An 18,827-nucleotide genomic window follows, 5' to 3' on the forward strand; every position below is an offset into this window, starting at 1 on the left:
TTCTTTGCCCATGTAACTTGGGAGAGAACGTTGTTGCTTGCCGTATAGCGAGGTCCATATATAAACTGATATAAACAGCTTATACAATTCTGAGGCCAATGGACAGCCTTGTTTAAGGCCTTTGCATGTTTTTATGTCCTTTGTCAGCAGGCCATCACCGTTCAGTTTTACCTGTATTGTCGTGTCTGTGTATAATGCCATTATTGGTTCTAAGATGTTCCTCGGGCAATCCCACATAGACAACTTTGACCAGAGCAGAACACAATCTATGCTGTCAAATGCCTGGGCAAAGTCTACTAGAGCGATGTATGTTTTTTTCTCCCTTGTAGAGAGCTCTGATCTTTCGGATATTCAGCAAAAACAAATTCATAAAGCATCCCACTCCTTTTACAAATCTGCATTGTCTTTTGTCTAGATGACCTGAGTCACAACAGGCGATCTAGTAAAAGCGAGGCATAGATTTTGCCTAGCACATCTGTCAATGCAATTGGACGAAAGTTTGCTGGTTCGCTCTTAGCTCCTTTTTTAAAGGTGGAGTGATGACAGATCTTTTCCATGATGGTGGCAAGCTCTTTGTTACTCAGATTATGTTGAAGAGTGCATAGCAGAAGTTTGTCCACTTTTCAGGTGCCTTTTTTATTATGAAGTTCCACAACCCATCGGGACCGGGAGCTCGGCAGGCTGTTGCGTTCTTAATTAGCACCAGAATTTCTGACTTAAATATTTTTATATCCCACTCTTGGGGGATGTTTTTAGCTTTACAGTGATGTTACGTCCCGGTTATTCATTGTATAAAGATGAGTAAAACCTGGTCCATGCTGTCTCTGATATTGCATTGATAGTCATAGCTTTATGGGCTGAAACAGTTTCATTTAACAGTGCCCATAGGTTTTTGGTGGGTTTTTTCGAGATGGATATCATCATTCGCTCTCTGTCGTTTTGGAGCTGGATGCATTCATGTGATATTAATCAGTTCTTGAATTTTTGGCGACTTTTTAGAACAAGAGTGTTTTTTAATTCACTGTTCCCTCTGCAGATCTTTTGAATTTCCTTTCTTAGTGTGCACTTCTTTTCTTGGATTGCCCTATCAAACATGTGTTTGTGTTTGAAAGTAGGGTTTAGATGTTTGTTAGCCTTTTCTTCATATAATTGTAGGAGGGGAAGCTAGTTGGATCCAAGTTTTTGTTCCATCGCGTTGCTTTGATATTTTTGTCGCATAGTTTGGACACTTCCTCCCATGTAATGCAGAGCCGGTTCCTGCCAATGCTAAGTTGGACTTGATGTCGATACTTCTGTTTTGGGTTGTCATGTGTCTCACTCACTGTAAGTTTGAGTAGATTGTGGTCACTCTTGGGCACTCAGATGATTTTTAGGCTTTCAAGTTGAGATGCTACAATGTCTGTTACAAAAAAGTAGTTGATCGTCAAACTTGTCAGACCGTTGCTCCAAGTAGCAGCCGCCGAGATATCTCCATTCGTATTGCAATTTAGCATTTGAATGTTGCAAATGTTCATTTCCTTCATCACATTTTCTCCCCTGGATGTTTTCTCAGCACAATTGCTTATTCTTTTACTTTGTGTATCGACACCAATACCATTCAATAAGCAATTGGCATTAAAGTCTCCACATATTATGATTTTTGTGTTATCATTTTTGACAAAACATTAATCTAATTGGCCCATGAACATGTAAATGAAGATTGCTTTCTTCCACTCCATTGGGTTCCAATAGGTGTTCATTATGATTAAAACTTCTTCCTTGGTATTGTTTCGGCAAGTAGGTTTCAGAGTCACAATTTGCATATTTTTTTTTTTTTTTAATGGTTTATATTAAACCTTTAAAAACAGAAAAGGAAAGTAGAAACCATCAGACAAACACAAGCGGATTACAAAACTTCACAATCGATCGATCCAAACTTCATACATCAAATACGACCACAGGAGCATAATCTTGGAGCAGTGATTAGTCACAAGGCATGATTAAAGTTTCTAAGTTGTTTGTTCTTACATCCTCAAGATATTCAAGTCGTGAGGCCATTGCTTCCAAGAAAAAAGTTAGCACCAAAATTAGTCTTTGATCAGTTGCATCGAACATTAGTTGCCACCAGTCTTTTACACGATAGGTCGATCTTTCCGACGTGATACTTCCAAATTGACGAGTTCTATCTTCAGTGAGACCCACACAGAATAGAACAAGATGTTGTAAAGTTTCTTTCGTTTCGTTACACAATCGACAAAGATCGGAATGCGACTCATTCTTTGCCCAATGGTTAGTTCTTTCACGAGTTTTAAAGATATTGAGACGAAACATCATATAAAGTCTTCTTTTCCTTTCATCAGGAAATTGTTTCCAAGGAATGTGTATCTCGTTTAACGCTCGTTTTTCACCAAGAGCATCTTGCATAAGTTTATAGATGCGTCTAAGATCACAGGTCTCACACCAATCACGTCTCCATAGTTTGATTTTGACATGATCAGGATTAATATGTAGTGTTTCGAGGTCTGTGTCTAGATCTGTAAGCACATTTTTACATCGTTGCACCCATAAATACAGTACAGAGTTTTTGTTGTTTTCTCCTAAAGAATTTTAAACTGCAAGGTGAGATCTTTAAGAGACATTTCACGAAACAAGGTCAATGTATTCCAGGTCACTCTTGCATTGATAGATGTTAAACTCAGCTCATACCGTATACATGCAGAGGGAGTGCTTCTAGGTAAACCAAGGACTTTAGTCCAAAAGATGTTTTCGATCGAGTTCCACAAATCGGCTGAACAGCCGAAAGCACATTCTGCCCCATAAATCAAGGCTCGGGTAGCTTTTTGTTTGAAAAAAGATATAACTGGAAGCATGGAATACCGGCCATATTTTTTATGTAAAACCATAGCCTGTGTAGCCATTTGTCGGCTCTTCAGTTTTGTTTGTTCGACCCATGGAGCGTCATTCAAACTGGAACTAATCCTCATACCTAGGTATTTGGTATCAGTGATAGAGTGAAGTTGTATTTTTCCTATGTGCCATTTAAAGGTGGATTGCGTGATGGTTTTTTGACCACGCAGATCTCTTAATACAAGGATTTCCGATTTTGCAGCATTTATGCATAGTTCATTTTTTTCAACATAACGTACCAATGCTGTTAATTTCCGTTGTAGACCAATTGGAGTTAGGTCTAACAAAATTAAGTCATCTGCATAAAGTAGATGACTCACATGTGACCCGTTAGCTTTTGGTGAAAACGATCCCTCTCCGTTAATTGTTTGGTCAATATCATGAAGAAAGAAGTTGAAAATAATGGCGGCAAGTGGACATCCTTGTTTTACACCTTGAAAAGTCAGGATTGGTGTTGACAAATTCCCTTGGCAATCAAGTCGTATTCTGACATTTGTCTCAGTGTGCAGATCTTTTACTGCGGCAAGAAGGCTTGGAGGACACATTGTTTTTTCAAGTTTTGCCCATAGTATTTCCCTATCTATACTATCGAAGGCTTGGGATTGGTCAATTACTGCCAAGTAAATCTTGGTCCCAGTTTGTATAGCCTCCATTTTCAGGGTATTAACAATGAATAGATTCAGGCTGCAGCCAACTCCTTTCATAAAGCCACTTTGTCTTTGGTCAATAAAATGATTTTGTTAGGACCATTTTAGAAATTTATCTTTTAACATGGTAGCATAAACCTTGCTTAAAACGTCGAGAAGCACAATCGGGCGATAGTGTGCCGGATTTAGTCTGTCGCCTTTTTTAAACACTGGAACAATAATAGCACTCTTCCATGATGTTGGTGTCTCACATCTTGTCGCAATTTTCTTGAATAAGGTATTACAAAAGGTTGCCCAAATTTGTGGGTTTTCTTTCAAGGTAAAGTTGGTAAGACCATCGGGCCCAGGGGCACGTGAGGTACTTAGGTTGTTAATTGTTTCTAGAATATCTTCTTCTTGAAACTCCAGATCCCAGTGCTCCATTTTTGCCAGCCCAGAGTCTATAGTAAAGCCTTTTTTTCCATACAAATTTTTATAGTAGGTTATCCAGGCGATCTCACTAACCATGTTAGTCTGTACAGCACTCTGAGAGCCAGAAAGGTTATTTATTAGACTCCAAAAGTCGCGTGTATTACTACTTCCAAGTTTTGATAACATGAGTTCAGCATCAGATTGCAGCATAATTTTTTTGTATTGTTTAAGCCAGTTTTTGTAAGCTTGTTTTTTGTTTTCGATCTTTTTGACAGTTTCATTAGAAAACATTCCACTACACGCGCGTATGTCACTTCTCATTTTACGCTTACGTTTGGAGATTTCTAAGTCAAAAGCGTGCAGGTTCTTAAAACATCGGTTTTTCAATCCATGTTTTTTTTCCTTATATGTTTCCAAAATATTGGAGTATTCAAGTTTTTCTTTGTTTTCTTGGTATGCATTGGTTATGCTCCGAGCCTCTTTTTCCGAAAGACGTAGCCGAACTCGATTTGATTCCAATGTTAAATCAAAAGACCATTTATCGGAAAGGTTCTGTGATGAAACCGCAATAGTAATCATCACTAGATTATGGTCACTTTCTTTCATTTGATTAACCTGCAATTCCAAGACATTGATATGCACGCTCTCGGATACAAAAAAATAATCCAAAATGGATTCTTGTGCGTCCCTCATCCACGTGACTTTTGGTGGTATATCCCCGTAGGTGTGACCGTTCAACATGTGCATGTTTCTGTTTTCCATTTCTCCTAACCATAATTGGGCCACCTTTTCCAAGACAAAAATTTTAGATTTTTTTGATGGCACTGGTAAGCAATTTATATTTAGGTCGCCGCACAACAATATATTTGCTGCCCCATCTACCTCATAGATGTTATCAATAATATTTGTTATTTGATCAATGAAGATTGAGGCAGGAGAAACTTTATGTTGCCAATAAAGATTGAGGATATACAGGAAATTCTTTTTCTGTTTTCCAGGTTTTTCAATCTGAAGCACAGTTGTCTGAATATAGGGAGTGTGATTACAAGATTCGAATATTCTGTAGCCCGAACTTTTTCGAACCAAAGTCAATAATCCTACAGTTGGTCTGCCAAGTTTTTTCTTTGTTGCAGGATTAAAAGCAATCTCAAAACCTTCTATTACCGGACATGTAGTCAACCAGGTTTCCTGGGCACACATAATATCAATATTTTCAAGCCAAGTGGATTTTTGCAAGTGCAGATGGCCACGAGTATTCCAACTGGCTATCTTGGTTATAGGTTTTTTGCCGGTTTGACATTAGCTTTGTTGTTGAGAATTTATTGCTTTAGAGAGCCAGCTCCAGTCTTTAGAGGAGTCAATTGCTCGGGCAATTTTTGGTTCAATTACAACAGCCGATGATGGACTTAAGTTTTGTGCGATGGTAATTCTAATTTGTTCAATTGGAAGCTTTGGGGTTTTGTCTGCCTTTGAGCCACGAGCCTCAATCAAAGCTATGTCTTGACTAGACTCAGTTTCCTCAATGCAAGCAGCTTTAATTACGGCGTGAGTATTATTGGGAGCAGATCTTGGGTATTCGGTAATCAACCGTTTACATGGTTCTTTAACATTCACATCTTCTTCTTTATTCTGTTGAATTTCATTGATGTCGAAGCCCATAGAAATCAACATCGAAGCAGCTTCCAATAGTGTGTTGCAGATGATTTGTGAATCAATGTATAGCCGCACAGTATCATGCCGCTTCTCATTGAAAAAGTCAACCACTTTTATGTCATTAGTCTCAATCATACGTAATGAAGGGACATAATGGAGGAGACGCAAGACGTTCTTACGATTGAGCACAAGGTCGTCATCATTCTCCTCGATTCGTTCAAGAACCAAACAGTATTTTGAATGTGATTTTTCCTTTGCAACTCTCAATTTGCATATTTCGGTTTGGGTTATCACTGCGTAGAATGAAATATTTAGATTTTTATTAAGCATGAATAGTAAGCCTGAAGACAGTCTGCCTTTCTGATTTTTCTGCGCAGAGTTTAGTACCAAATCATATTCACCAGCTATTGGAGCTTCTGTCATCCATGTTTCTTGGAAACATAGTATGTTGCAAGAATCCAGTGCATCTATGTTGAATTTGACAGCTGTGGCTAGGTGGGGTGTGGAGTCGTTGAAAGAGGTGTCATTATTAAAATCTAGTTTATTAATCAATCAGCAAAAAAGGAGCTATCTTTCCAGATTTCTACAGGGTTACCCCTACCTATTCTAAGATACCTTGTGTACTTGTTGTCAAGGTGACAGTCAAAAGAAAGAGTCTCTGTTCTCTGTCCAAAACCTACTCTAATCCTACCACTAAGTTACAAAATAGTTCAGCATTTATAAAACACTAAATACCAGGAGAATGGCTCCATTCTCCGGGAAACTGGTTCAGTCTGTTTCAATCTTTTGCTTCGGTTTCTGATTCAACAAAGGGTTCTGGGGCAGGGGAATGACTCTCTTCTCCTGACCCACCCAATAGTCCTCAAAAGTCTCTTTAGTTCTCACACCAGAGTTTTACAAACTTGTTCCACAAGTTCAATGTTCTTTCTTGACCTTTTTCAACACTGAAAGTTCTCTCTAAACAGCTTTGGTTGTCTGTTATTCTCTGCACTGCTATTAATGTAATCACTGTGACGAAGGAGATCATGCCCGAGGCACTCTTGACTTTTATTAATTTCACTTCACTACTGTGATGAGGAAGTTCACTCTTGTTGCACTTTTGACTTTGTCCACTGGGCCCACTACTACCGTAGTAAGGGGGGACTACTCCTGAATGCGTCTTCTCTGTGGCCTCTCTTAGTGTCAACACTGTGACAAGGGAGATTACTATGTTGTTTCCTCTCTATGACCTCTCGTAGTGTTATCACTGTGTCAGGGGAGATTACTCTCGAGTGTTCCATCTTTTGGCTTCTCTTAGTGTTACCACTGTGATGAGGGAGATCACTCCCATGCCTCCCTTAGGTTTGAAAGGGGTCCACACTGTCACAAGGGAGGTTACATTCATACTTCTCATGGGTTCCAAATGGGGTCACCACTGTGATGAGGACATGTAATCTTGATGCAGTTATATCCAGTCCCCCTCCTGGGTCTCCCTCTATGTCTGTTACCTTCTATTGTGAGGGCGAACATCACTGGTTCTTCCTGTGGGACCCAGGCTGTTGCTCTCCACTGCAAGACTTCCGCGGCTCGGTCAGCATCCTCTTCCTGGTGGTTTGCCTCTTTCTTGAGGCCTTGGCAATATCAATGTCATTTATGAACGAGCCAGTTCACCCTCCTTGGGTCATGCCACTACCTGGAGCTCTTCTTCTTTAGTACCGGTTGGCAGCTGACCTCAATGTTATTCGTATGATTGGGATGGGCCCCTCTCCGTCCCAACGGTAATTCTCCCAGGTCTCACTTCTGGCGTCAATTCTGCTCTGCATTCAAATCTCCCGGGCTCCTCCCACATTGAAGGCTTGTCCTGTCTCTTTTATTTGAATACCGCTGGTCACTCCCCCATCGTGATTGCAGAGTCTTTCATTTTTCTTTGTGGGTTGATCTCTACTTCTCTATCCCTCTTCTTCATATCAGTATGGTTGACTGTCAAGCAACAAGCACACTTCATAGAGTTTTCATTCTTCCTCTTCTCAGTACTCTTAAAAAGTGCAGGTCCATATGGCTGGTGGGGTGAAGATGGGACCTGACGACACATGCTGTGGAGCTGTGGTGATTGATTTGAGGTGTGGAAGGCGTAGTATGGCTGATGAAGTGGTCACAGAGCCTGACAGGAGAGCCACAGGAGAACATGATAGGGGGGAATACCAGGCACTCCAAGCCAGCAGCCAGTGACACACTACCAGGCTGCAAGAGATGTTCAGGTTTAGAAGAAAAATATGTCTGCAGGAGGAAAGCTATGGCACAAGGCAGGAGTAACATGAAGGAACAGGTGCCCCCATTCATGCACGAAGCAGCAGTGTGAAAATCAGAGGCATGGCCCCAAGCGTGCATATTCCGCACTGTACACACGCAGCGCATATATGCACGTAAACCTCTAAATAACATTTCCCGGTGTGTGCGGAGGCAGTAATACTTGGGTAACTTGCAGCTTTTGAGGTGGCAATAAATAGGGTGTATCATGCAGATCACCTGGTGTGCCCAGAGGCAAAGATACATAGGGGGACCCTGGTGGATTTTGTGCCTGTATTTGCAGGTACCTGCCGAAAACGCCGCCTGTACCATGAGTAGGAGGGCTCTGCGGGGAGGACGAGGATGGGGAACAGGGTGCCCCTGCTCAATGTGGTGGTGAGCCTAGAGGGCTCCCTGAACAACCAAAGGCCACTAGGGCTAAGAGGAGCCAGCCTGCAGAGCTTGAACAGGTAGCACCCCATGAAGAGGCACATGTGAAGGAGAAGCAGCCACCAAGGAGTAATCTCTTTTTCGATGAGGAGCTCACAATCCCCACTGATTAGGTCGACAAAAACCAGGTCAATCTGTACCCTTGGGCTGGCAATATCCTTCCTGCGACTCATTGGTGGAGGATGTGGCAGGAGGTCACAGGCTTCATAAATGCCTGCGGGTGGATAGGCGCACTGAAGAAGAGGTCCACAAGAGGATGGGGGACCTCATGTGGCGGGCCAAGGAGAAGACCTGCAGTAATGTGGCCTCTGTCCAGGCTACTGGAGTTGGATCACCACGTGATGATGAGCTGACTCTATTTGAAGAGGTTGCCAGTGGCCTCATAAGCAGTGAGCCGGGGGTTGGCATTGGAGGCATGGACACCGATGCAGCCACATTAGGTGAGTTCAATGTGTGCTTGATATGTATGTCTACCTCAACACATGATACGCTATGACATGCTGTAGTGCAGTTGTTAGGGTCCCTCTCACCACTTCCTGAGTACTACAGTAATGCATCCATGGGCATGTCCATTACATGTTGTGAATCCTAGAAGGTGGAAGCTTGCACTATGTTTGTGGTTGACATTGATTTTACAGCACACATCACTGTATACAGAATTCATTTGTGACAGCAATTCCTATATGTGCCAATAGCCTGCAAGAAAATGGTCATTGGAACAAATCGCACTGTCATGCTTGTGTATAGTGTATCGTGAAAACACATTTTGACTCACATGGACATTAAGCAGTGGACGATGTCAGAGGCATCCATTCACTGCCACTGGTGGCCAGTGGGCATGTATGAGTGACAATGTCAGTGAGAAGTTGCATGAGGGTGTGTTATAGAAAATAGTGACAGTGATTGTCTCAAATATGTTTGAGTTTTGATGATTGCCCATTTGGAGTTTCAATTATTCAGGGGTCATGTAAGTGCACACTGGTCATATCCATGTTGCACTCTCCTCACACATAGTAGAGATGCATTTGAGAGTGCTCAACCACAAATCTGGACTTGGTCAATGTGGCAAACGGTTGATGGGGATTCTAGTAAAACAAATTCCTGCATGCATGATTGTTCAGCATGAGAAAACATGACACTGACACATGGTTCAAGTAGGCATAGAAGAAGATGAGTAGGTGCTCAGCAATTTAGCATAGAATTACATCCATCAACTGTTGGATCTTCCACCATTATAGATGTATGTATATATGTAAGGTCTCCTTCTCCTCCAATCCGTGGCTTGAGCAAGGACCTAATATGCACCAACATGATTTCACAGAGCATTGAATGTTAGTCAGCTGTGCCTTCCACATTTCAGGATGCCCAGTTTTAAAGTCTGGTGTATGTGTGGCTCATCCTATTCTGTCTGTATGCCTCTGAATTTACATATGCATCTCCTGCTGGGTAGGTAAGCCTCTGAAACTTGCCTGCCTTTGTGCAGTTGAGGATGCAGCGGATGAGAAAAAGGAGGCGGAGGCACAACCATCCACCAGTGCAGCCGGGGTTGATGTATCTCGTCAGAATATCCCTGCTGCAGTCCATCATCAGCAGGCCTGCTGGCTCATCTTCTGATGAAGGTGCTAAATCTGATGTGGAACGCATACTGAGGGACATGGTAGAGGGTACACTGCTGAGTAGTCTGGATTCCACTTGAGTTCCTTGAGGCTGCTGAGTTGGAAAAGGGGATCCAGGAGACCATCGGTCTGGCAGTGGGAAGCCCTTCATCAATGGTCGGTTCAGTGTCTGCAAGATTGTCTTCACCCATCATGGAGTAAGCAGCAGAAGCTGGGGACAGTCAGAGGCCTGTAGAGAGCCAGCCAGTGACAGTGCATCACTGCCACAGGCCCAGGCTTCAGCATCCTGGCTTAGTAGGCTCCACACACATGGTTGACATGTGCCTGCGGGACACTCATAGTGGGAGGAGAAGTTTCTGCAGGCAAGTGCCCAATGGGGCGAGGTCGGGCAGGAGATGGCCACGGACATCCATCTCTTGGCCAAAAATGGAATCTCCTCAAATGATGTACACACTGCGAAACTCTGCCTATTGCAGCAGGAGAGGAGAGAGGGCATATAAAAACAGAGGCAGGAAATTTGCGATGATGGTTCAGCTTTGAGACAATATTTGCATGATGAGTTGGTGGCCTCAAGGGAACACCAGCAGTAGATGATGGACACCTTGGGGGAGACACTGCATGCAGAGATGTTAGTCTCAAGGGAATCTCACCACTTCTCTCTCTTGGAGTGATCACTTTCTCCTTTCTTCCCACCTCTCTCTCTCTTCCCCGCCGGTCAAGCCGACTCTAGCACTTCCACCTACCTTCTTGGTCATCTGACCCATGAAGCATGTGTCAGTTGAGGCTTTTGCCGCTACTTTCTCTCCTCGTGCGCCTTTGGCTGACTCGCACCCTGACACAGCCCTCGCCAACCTTCATCTCTTTATCTCTAACACTGTGGATGTCCTTGCCCCTGTCATGAGGATCCACTTGAAGCCCAAATCCAAGTGCAACTCTTGGTACGATTTCAATCTTGCCACCCTAAAACGCAAGTGTAGGGACGGTGGAGAGGAAGTGGAGGGCATCGGGCATACCACCTGACAAACTAGCCTGCTGCCTGCTCCAAAGGCAGTACAGACTCTCGGTCCTCTGTAAAAAGAGAGCTTACATCCAAGTCTGCATCTCTGTGGCATCTAACATCTCGGTTGAACTTTGTTGGCCTCTCATTTCACTACTAAAACTCAGGACATCCTGTCCACCCTCTCTTCCTCTACCTCCTCTTCCTCCTCTTCTACCACTCCTGGCCTGTCTGAGGCCGTCTCTCCTCCTCCTTTCTCCTCCTTTCCCCTGTACACCCTTGATGATGTTTCTAGACAAGTCTGATCTATAAAAGTCTTGTCAAAGCAGGTTCTCCCCTGCTCGTCCAGAACTATCAAGGACCACATTGACACCCCTGCTCCAGCCTTGGCTGATCTCTGCAATCACTCCTTTGCTACTGAAACTTTCCCATTTGCCCTTAAGCACTCTCTTGTGCACCCCCTTCTAAAGAAGCCCTCGGCCAATCCTTCCTCTCCGGCTAACTATCTCCCGATCTCCATCGTTCCTTTCCTGGGCAAACTCTTGGAAATTTTAGCCATCTCCCAGCTTAATCGACATACTGAATATGTTGATTGCCTCCATGACCACCAGTTTGGCTTCAGAGCTGCCAGAATCATGGACACTGCTCTCCTGAACACCTGTGAAGTTTTGCTTTCCAATCTTGACTCTAATCTCATTCTCCTCAATCTATCCTCTGCTTTTGACACGGTCAGCAATGCCATCCTTCTCAATCGCCTTTGCTACAACCTTGGTATTACTGATCACGCCCTGGCCTGGGTGGCCTCCTTTCTCACCGACCAACCCTCTCAGGTCCAACTGGGGCTTTTCCTTTCTTCCATCTCTCTCTATACTTGTGGTGTTCCCCAGCGGTCTAACCTCAATGTTATGCAGATGACACTTAGCTCTCTTTCAGACTCCCCTAAGCCACCTCTGCTTCTTCTCTCATACCAGACTGTCTGGCCGCAATTCAGGAATGGTATGCCGCCTATGATCTCTTCCCTAATGCCAGTAAGACTGAGATCCTCCTCATTGGGACACCCGCTCCCTCCTTTCATATCTCTCTCTCTCTCTCTGGCTGCCCACTCTGGGCCATCTTCCTGCTCCTTCCTGTGAGGCCAAGAACCTTGGTGTCATCTTTGACTCCACCCTCTCCTTCTCTCCTCACATCTCTGATGTCTCTAAGAAATCAAACAATCAGCTGCACCCCCTCAGAGGTATTATTCCTTTTCTCACTTTCCCCAGAATCTCACTGTATGCAGAGCTCTAGTCTTCTCTAGGCTGGACTATTGCAACATCCTCTTTCGAAATCTACCTGCCTCTACTCTTTGAAATTTGCAACTTATCCAGAAAAGGACTGCAAGACGTGCCCTTGGCCTCAAGCCCAGGGATCATATCTCTCCAGCTCTGAATTATCTTCACTGGCTCCCCATGGCTGCAAGGATCAACTTCAAGACTCTCTGCATTGTCCACAAGGCTTTCCGGGGCAGGGGCCTCATTCCCTCCAACTTTCTCTTCCAAAACATCTTCCTACTCGAGCTCTCCACTCATCCACTTCCAACTCTCTGAGGGTCAGGCGCTTCTCCAAGCAGAGAGATGGGGGCAGATCTATCTCCTCGGCTGGGGCCTCCCTCTGGAACAGCCTCCCTGCCTCTCTCAAACTTGAGCAGAACCACTTCTGGTTCTGGAGGCAAGTCAAGACCTTCCTTTTTGCTTCCGCCTTCTCTCTTCCTTTTGCCTGCTTATGCACCTGACTGCTCAATGCATTGGTCACCTGGTCATCCTCTGAACTCAGGCCCAGGCTCCTGCATGTCCAGTTGCCCTCGCTCTGCCTCTGGGCTCCCCAGCACTTATGGGTCTGCATCGGCAACCCTACAGTCTCTGCTCTCTGCTCTAATGAGCCACCCGCTGGCTGAACTTGTGAGTTAACTGCACTCCTCCCTTCCCCTCCCCCCTGGCACTTCTACCTACCTTCTTCCCTGCATTGCGTGATCTGAATGATACAAGGCCTAGTAAGATTATTTTGTCCTCTCTGTGTTTCCCCCTCCTTGCCTTGCCGTGCCTAGAAACACTTTTGTACAGGCGCGTTATAAAAGCCACATCATATCATATCATATCATATATCATATCAACGTCAAGGCACAGATACCCTGAGTAAATACCTGCACGCAGAGATGTTGGCTTCAAGGAAATTCCACCATCAAGACTTGGATTCCTTGAGGCAATCTCTGCAAGAAGAAATGTTTGCGACAAGCGACATCCACCGGCAAGAAATGGATTCCTTGAGGCAATCTTTCAGCATGCAGTTTGAGACATCAAGGGTCAGCGTGCATAATGACTCTTTGACCAGTCGTAACATCCATCACCTGGACCGTGTAGCAATAGGGGGCCTCATCATGCATGAGTTGGCATAGCCAATGAGAATTGGCATATCATGGTCAGAGTGCACCATCCCAGGATCCCCCACAGGATGGGGGTTCCAGATGAACAACGCAGGTTATGCCATTGGCAATTTCCCTACACACCCCTATCCTCTTGCCACCACCACCCCTTCTTTATGCACCCTGGTGTCCATGAGACAATGGAGGGGGCCTAGATTTTAATCATTTGGTTATTTGTACCCCCCCAATCCCTCCAGAATGTACCGGTCTGTTTTTCTCTTATTTTTTAACCCCATCCAAAAGGTGTACTATATTAGATTTTCCCCCGCCCCTCCAAGGTGGACAGTATTAGACTTTTTCCCCTGTCCCACGATTGAATAAGTTTCATTTTTCCCCATCCAGGATGAACTGCGTTATTCTTTTTTTGTCCTTGTCCAGGGTGGACTGTGATATTCTTTTTTGTCCTCGTCCAGTGTGGACGTGTTTTTTATTGGGTCCTCATGTCAAGACCATTGTGCTCTCTGGGGCAGTGAGTCAACTGCTTATTGTGGTGGGCACATTTTCAAGCTGCGGGACTGGACATGCAGCCATGCTCATTGTAGTCATGCGACATGGTTTTGTGGACTGCTACAGCCTCCCACATACAGGTGAATAGTCTATTCCACATTGATGTAAATATGTGCATTCTGTCAGACAGACCCCTTTAGCTTGTCCAAACATATGTCCAATGTAAATTCAGGCATCTTGGCTCATCTGGTGTGCACAATGCCTGAGAGGACCCACAAGCACCCCTCTTCCAACCAAGTCCCCATTCTCTCCACTGGAAACTGGTCCTGCAATCACCAATGCCGAGGAATAGTGTTAGGTGGAGGTGGTGAGGAATTCACAGCACCACCAGCGAAGGTTGTGCATTTTCATTCTTTTTCATGGCTGGTGACATATGCATCCCAATAGTGGCATGATGTGGCACATGTAGGGTTTACATGAGTGATGTAATATGGTGATTATTGAGTGATGGACACTGTCACTGAAGATGCAAGTTGTTCTACATAATTGTGTGTCGCATGTCTCCTTAAGAAGCTATGGATGTGCTTTGTGGTCCTAGTTGCACATCCATGACTTGATACTCGAGTCAGTCTCCGCAGGATGTTCCTGTGCACATGTTTCTGGTGAGGGCTGATGCAGTTGATTCTTTCTTGTGTGGTATTGAATTTTCACTCCTGTCATGTCAGCCTTGCATGCAGTCTCCTGATATGTCCACTGTTGGACTAGGTGATCAGGTGATGAGAGTTTGTGAACTTCCTAGGGGTGTCCAGCCACAGGCATCCCAGATAAGGGCAGAGCAGTGAAGGGTGAAGACTAGAAATTGACCAGCCTCTTGGCCTCTTAGCCTATGAGCCTTTGCTTTTGCCTTTCTCTCGGTTGCACCTGTGAGTACCCCAAAAGTCCTAATAACTGTAATGTCTCTCCACACTGTGCTACTCGCTTATAATTCATTCAGTCTATCTTTTCAATAAGAATCTGAATAGTGGTGAGTTAATCCAGCCTTATTACCACGATCCACTTTTTTGATTATCTAGATGTGTGAAAACCCTATACTTGCCCTCACAACTCTAACTATACAATGTGTAGGGATGTCAGCAGTCAAAAAGAAAACAGTAGTTATCATGAGTTTATCTCAGCTTGTAGCTGCCTGTTAGCTCCCTTCCCCAAGTGCAAAACAATTCCACCCAGTAAAAGTCTCAGAATTCCCTTTTAGGATGAAATAGTCTTTTTCAAGTCTTGGGGGTCTCATTCCCCCAAGTTAAGACTCGGGATTCCCTTCCCCAAGTTTCAAGTCACATAATTCACAAAATATAGAAATTAAATGTTCTTGGTTAGGACTCAGGGTTCACTTCCCCAAGGTCCAAGTGACATCATTCAAAGAAAAAGAAAAACAAAATGTTATTCGGCCTCATTACGGGTCCGGCGGTAACCCTGCTGGTGCTATCAGTGGGTTGCTGCCAGACCCGTAATAATTTACTGGCACCTGACTTCCCATGCCACCGGGCTATTACAAGTCTGGCGACTGGGAAGTCAGGCGTCAGTAACTATGTTAATCCCCATTCCCATAGAGTCCTATTGGCCTCTTTGGTAATGGGGACACAGGATCATTGGCACCGTTAGCAACAGTGCCGGTGCTCCTGTGACAAGTCTGTCTACCATGGCCACTGTGCCCATCAGGGTCAGACCTGTCGGGCACAGCGGTCCCGACAGGCAGACTTCTAGTTTGTCGGTCCAGAAACAAGGGAGCCAGTGAGCTTTCCGGCACCCTTGTTTCCGGACACGCAACATTGTATTGAGGCCCATTGTCTCCAAAGTTCAAATCAAGGTTATTTCCAAATACTAGTTCAGACAAAGTGTAGCTTTCATGCAGGTTGAAAAATGCCACTGTAAAGCAGGCTTCAGTATCCTTTGTTTGCCTGTTCTTTTACGTTCATCATACTGTAATCGGTTGGTACGTATATTCATTGTAAGACTTTAATATGTGATGAATTACCTGGATTTAAACTTATTTTCCCCTTTTTAGAATTCAAGTGTTTTATTTCTGATTGAGAGCAAGGTTTAGTTCAGTTCAGTATTCAATAATGAGGTTTCTTACTTGTGGGTTATTTCCCTTCAAATGTGGATATGTAGTTGTTCGATTCACTTTAATTTTAAAAAAAGTGTTATTTGCTGCATGCGACTACTCTGATACAAAGTATTTCCTCTTTGTTTAATAATTGACAGATTAAATGATCAGAGACTTTCAAAAACGTGCTAATCAGCCACACGCAACCACTCCAATAACTAGTATTCAGGAAATGTTCAAAGACGTATATTCACACACGCGTGCACCAGATATCTCAATCATCAGAAACTCACTGGTCGCTTTGAAAGTGTACTGCTGTAGCGCGCAACACATGGGATTCTTCCTTTAGTGTTGGGGCTCCAGTTCTTGACCCTCAGACACTTCTGCGGTGGTCGTCCTCCACAGGCGAATGAGCACGCTTATTAGAAAGGAATGAGTAGCCCCCTGGCATGACTCCCCTCGTAATTTCCAGACTGCTCCTGAGTGTCCGAGCACCCACACCACGTTATATAATCCTCTGCTGCAGGCACCAACCTCCTGGTCCTTCTCCAGTAGTTCCCCTTTGCCATTGAGCAGGTCTCCATTATACACCTGCAGCCCCTTGAAAGGCTGCAAGTGAGGATGATCACTCAGCCTTTTCTAACGATATGATATGATAAGTAATTTATAACACGCCTGTACCCAAGTGTTTCAGGTGCAACAGGACAAGAAATGGGAGACAAAGGGAGGATCAAACAAGCGATCTTACTAGGCCTTGTGTCATTCAGATCACGGAAGTCCATGGGGAAGGGAGATGAGAAATGCCGGGGGGGGGGGTGGGAGGGAGAGAGCAATAAGCAAAGCTCAAGTAAGTGCCACTGGGGTGGCCAGTTCTAATTAAATGCAAGGAGGCAGGGGACTGTATGGTGTGGCAGATACAGTCCCTAGTGCATGGTAGGCCCAGGAGCAGTGCATGGGGCTATTGGTTGTGAAGAAGCCTGGTCCCATAAGGTTCAGAGAGTTAGTGAAGCAGAGAAGAATATCATAAGGAGAGAGAGAGTATAGAGAGAGAGAGAGAGAAAGAGAGGGAGAGAGAGAGAGAGAGAGGGAGAGAGAGAGAGAGAGAGAGAGAGAGAGAGAGAGAGAGAGAGAGAGAGAGAGAGAGAGAGAGAGAGAGAGAAAGAAAGCAGAAGCGAAAAGGAAGGTCTTGAGTTGCTTCCAGAACCTGAGGTGGTCCTGCTGAAGTTTGAGAGAGTCAGGGAGGCTGTTCCAGATGGAGGCACCAGCTTAGGAGAGAAATATACCCCCCACTCTCAGCCTGGAGAAGCATCTGACCCTCAAAGAGTTGGAGGTGGATGAGTGGAGGGCTCGAGAAGGAAAGTGCTTTGGAAGAGAAAGTTGGATGTAGTGTGGTCCCTGGCCCCAGAAAGCCTTATGGACAATGCAGAGGGTCTTGAACTTGATCCTTGCAGCCACTGGGAGCAAGTGGAGAGATTTCAGGGCTGGGGACATATGATCCCTGGGCTTGAGGCCAATGACAAGACTTGCAGTCCTGTTCTGGATCAGTTGCAGAGGGCAAAGAGTAGAGACAGCCAGGTTTAGAAAGAGGCTGTTGCAGTAGTCCAGCCTAGTGAGAAACAGAGCTCTGGAGATAGTGAGCTTCTGGGGGAAAGTGAGAAAAGGAAGAATACCCCTGAAGAGGTGCAGCTGGTAGTGGGACTTCTCAGAGACATCTGTGATATCAAGAGATAAGGAGAGGGTGGACTCAAAGATGACACCAATGTTTTTTGCCTCATGGGAAGGCGCAGGTAGAGGGCCCAAGGAGGGTGACAAGAGCAAAAGAGGGAAAGTGGGAGCAGGGGTCCCAATGAGAAGTATCTCAGTCTTACTGGCATTCAGGCAGAGATCGTTAGAGGCACACTATTCCTGAATCGCAGGTAGACAATCAGGAATGAGCGAGAGCGGAGATGAGGCTGAGGGGAGCCTGAAGGAGAGCTGAGTGTCATCCGCATAACACTGAAAGTTAGGAGAAAAGGTAGAGGTGAGTGATTAACATACCTTTTTTCAGCTGTAGACACCATAAAAGCATTTCATTGTCATACACATACATTCATACATAGTATAATAAAAATACAGCGGACATACCCAGTAAGAAAGTGCATCAGGGAGGAATAAAACAGCATTAAAACACCCACAGGCTTCAGGGGTAGGTTCATTCTAGGGCCATTAATCGAGATCTACGTACCCAAGTCCTGAAAACACTACAAAAGAGCAAAGCATAACCCTTGTTTAAAGGCATGGGACTATTCTCTGATCTCATTTCCACAGTCCCAGTTCCGGGTTCATTGCCAGATCACAGAGTGCCCAAAGGAATGAGATTCATACCAGATAAAACTCTGTTAGTGGATTTTTTTGAGGGGGCCCACATTACCAGGATCGGGTGACTGGCTGCCAAAAATCCCACTATTGATGGACAAGCCATATCGCTTGAATCTTCCCAGAGCATCCAATGCCATAGGTCCATCCCTGAAAACTAATTTAACAGAATACTTGGGGTTATCACTGATCAATCTATGGCACCCCACCAAGGCTTCCTGAGTCTCGGGGCGTGGCTAGTGCGCATGACGTGAAGAAGCGGCTCCGTTGAGCTCCCATCCCTGATCCTGCAAATGATCCTGTTGCAGCAACCAAACAACTAATTCCTGCTAAATGAACGGTGCTGCCAATAGCTGAACCTCTTCCTATTCACCCGGTGTGCGTACCGCCGCGAATCGGACCCTGGAAGCCGAAACAGAGACATATTTCCGAGGACCTCTGCAACTTCAAAATGGCACTGACACCTCGTAACACAACACTCTGAACCGGTGTATGCCTACGGAGCCTTGCGCAGCACCGTCTAACACGCGGACCGCAC

The sequence above is a fragment of the Ambystoma mexicanum genome, chromosome 5p, assembly GCF_040938575.1.
Source record: "Ambystoma mexicanum isolate Mex_15411 chromosome 5p, UKY_AmexF1_1, whole genome shotgun sequence".
Lineage (NCBI taxonomy): Eukaryota > Metazoa > Chordata > Amphibia > Caudata > Ambystomatidae > Ambystoma > Ambystoma mexicanum.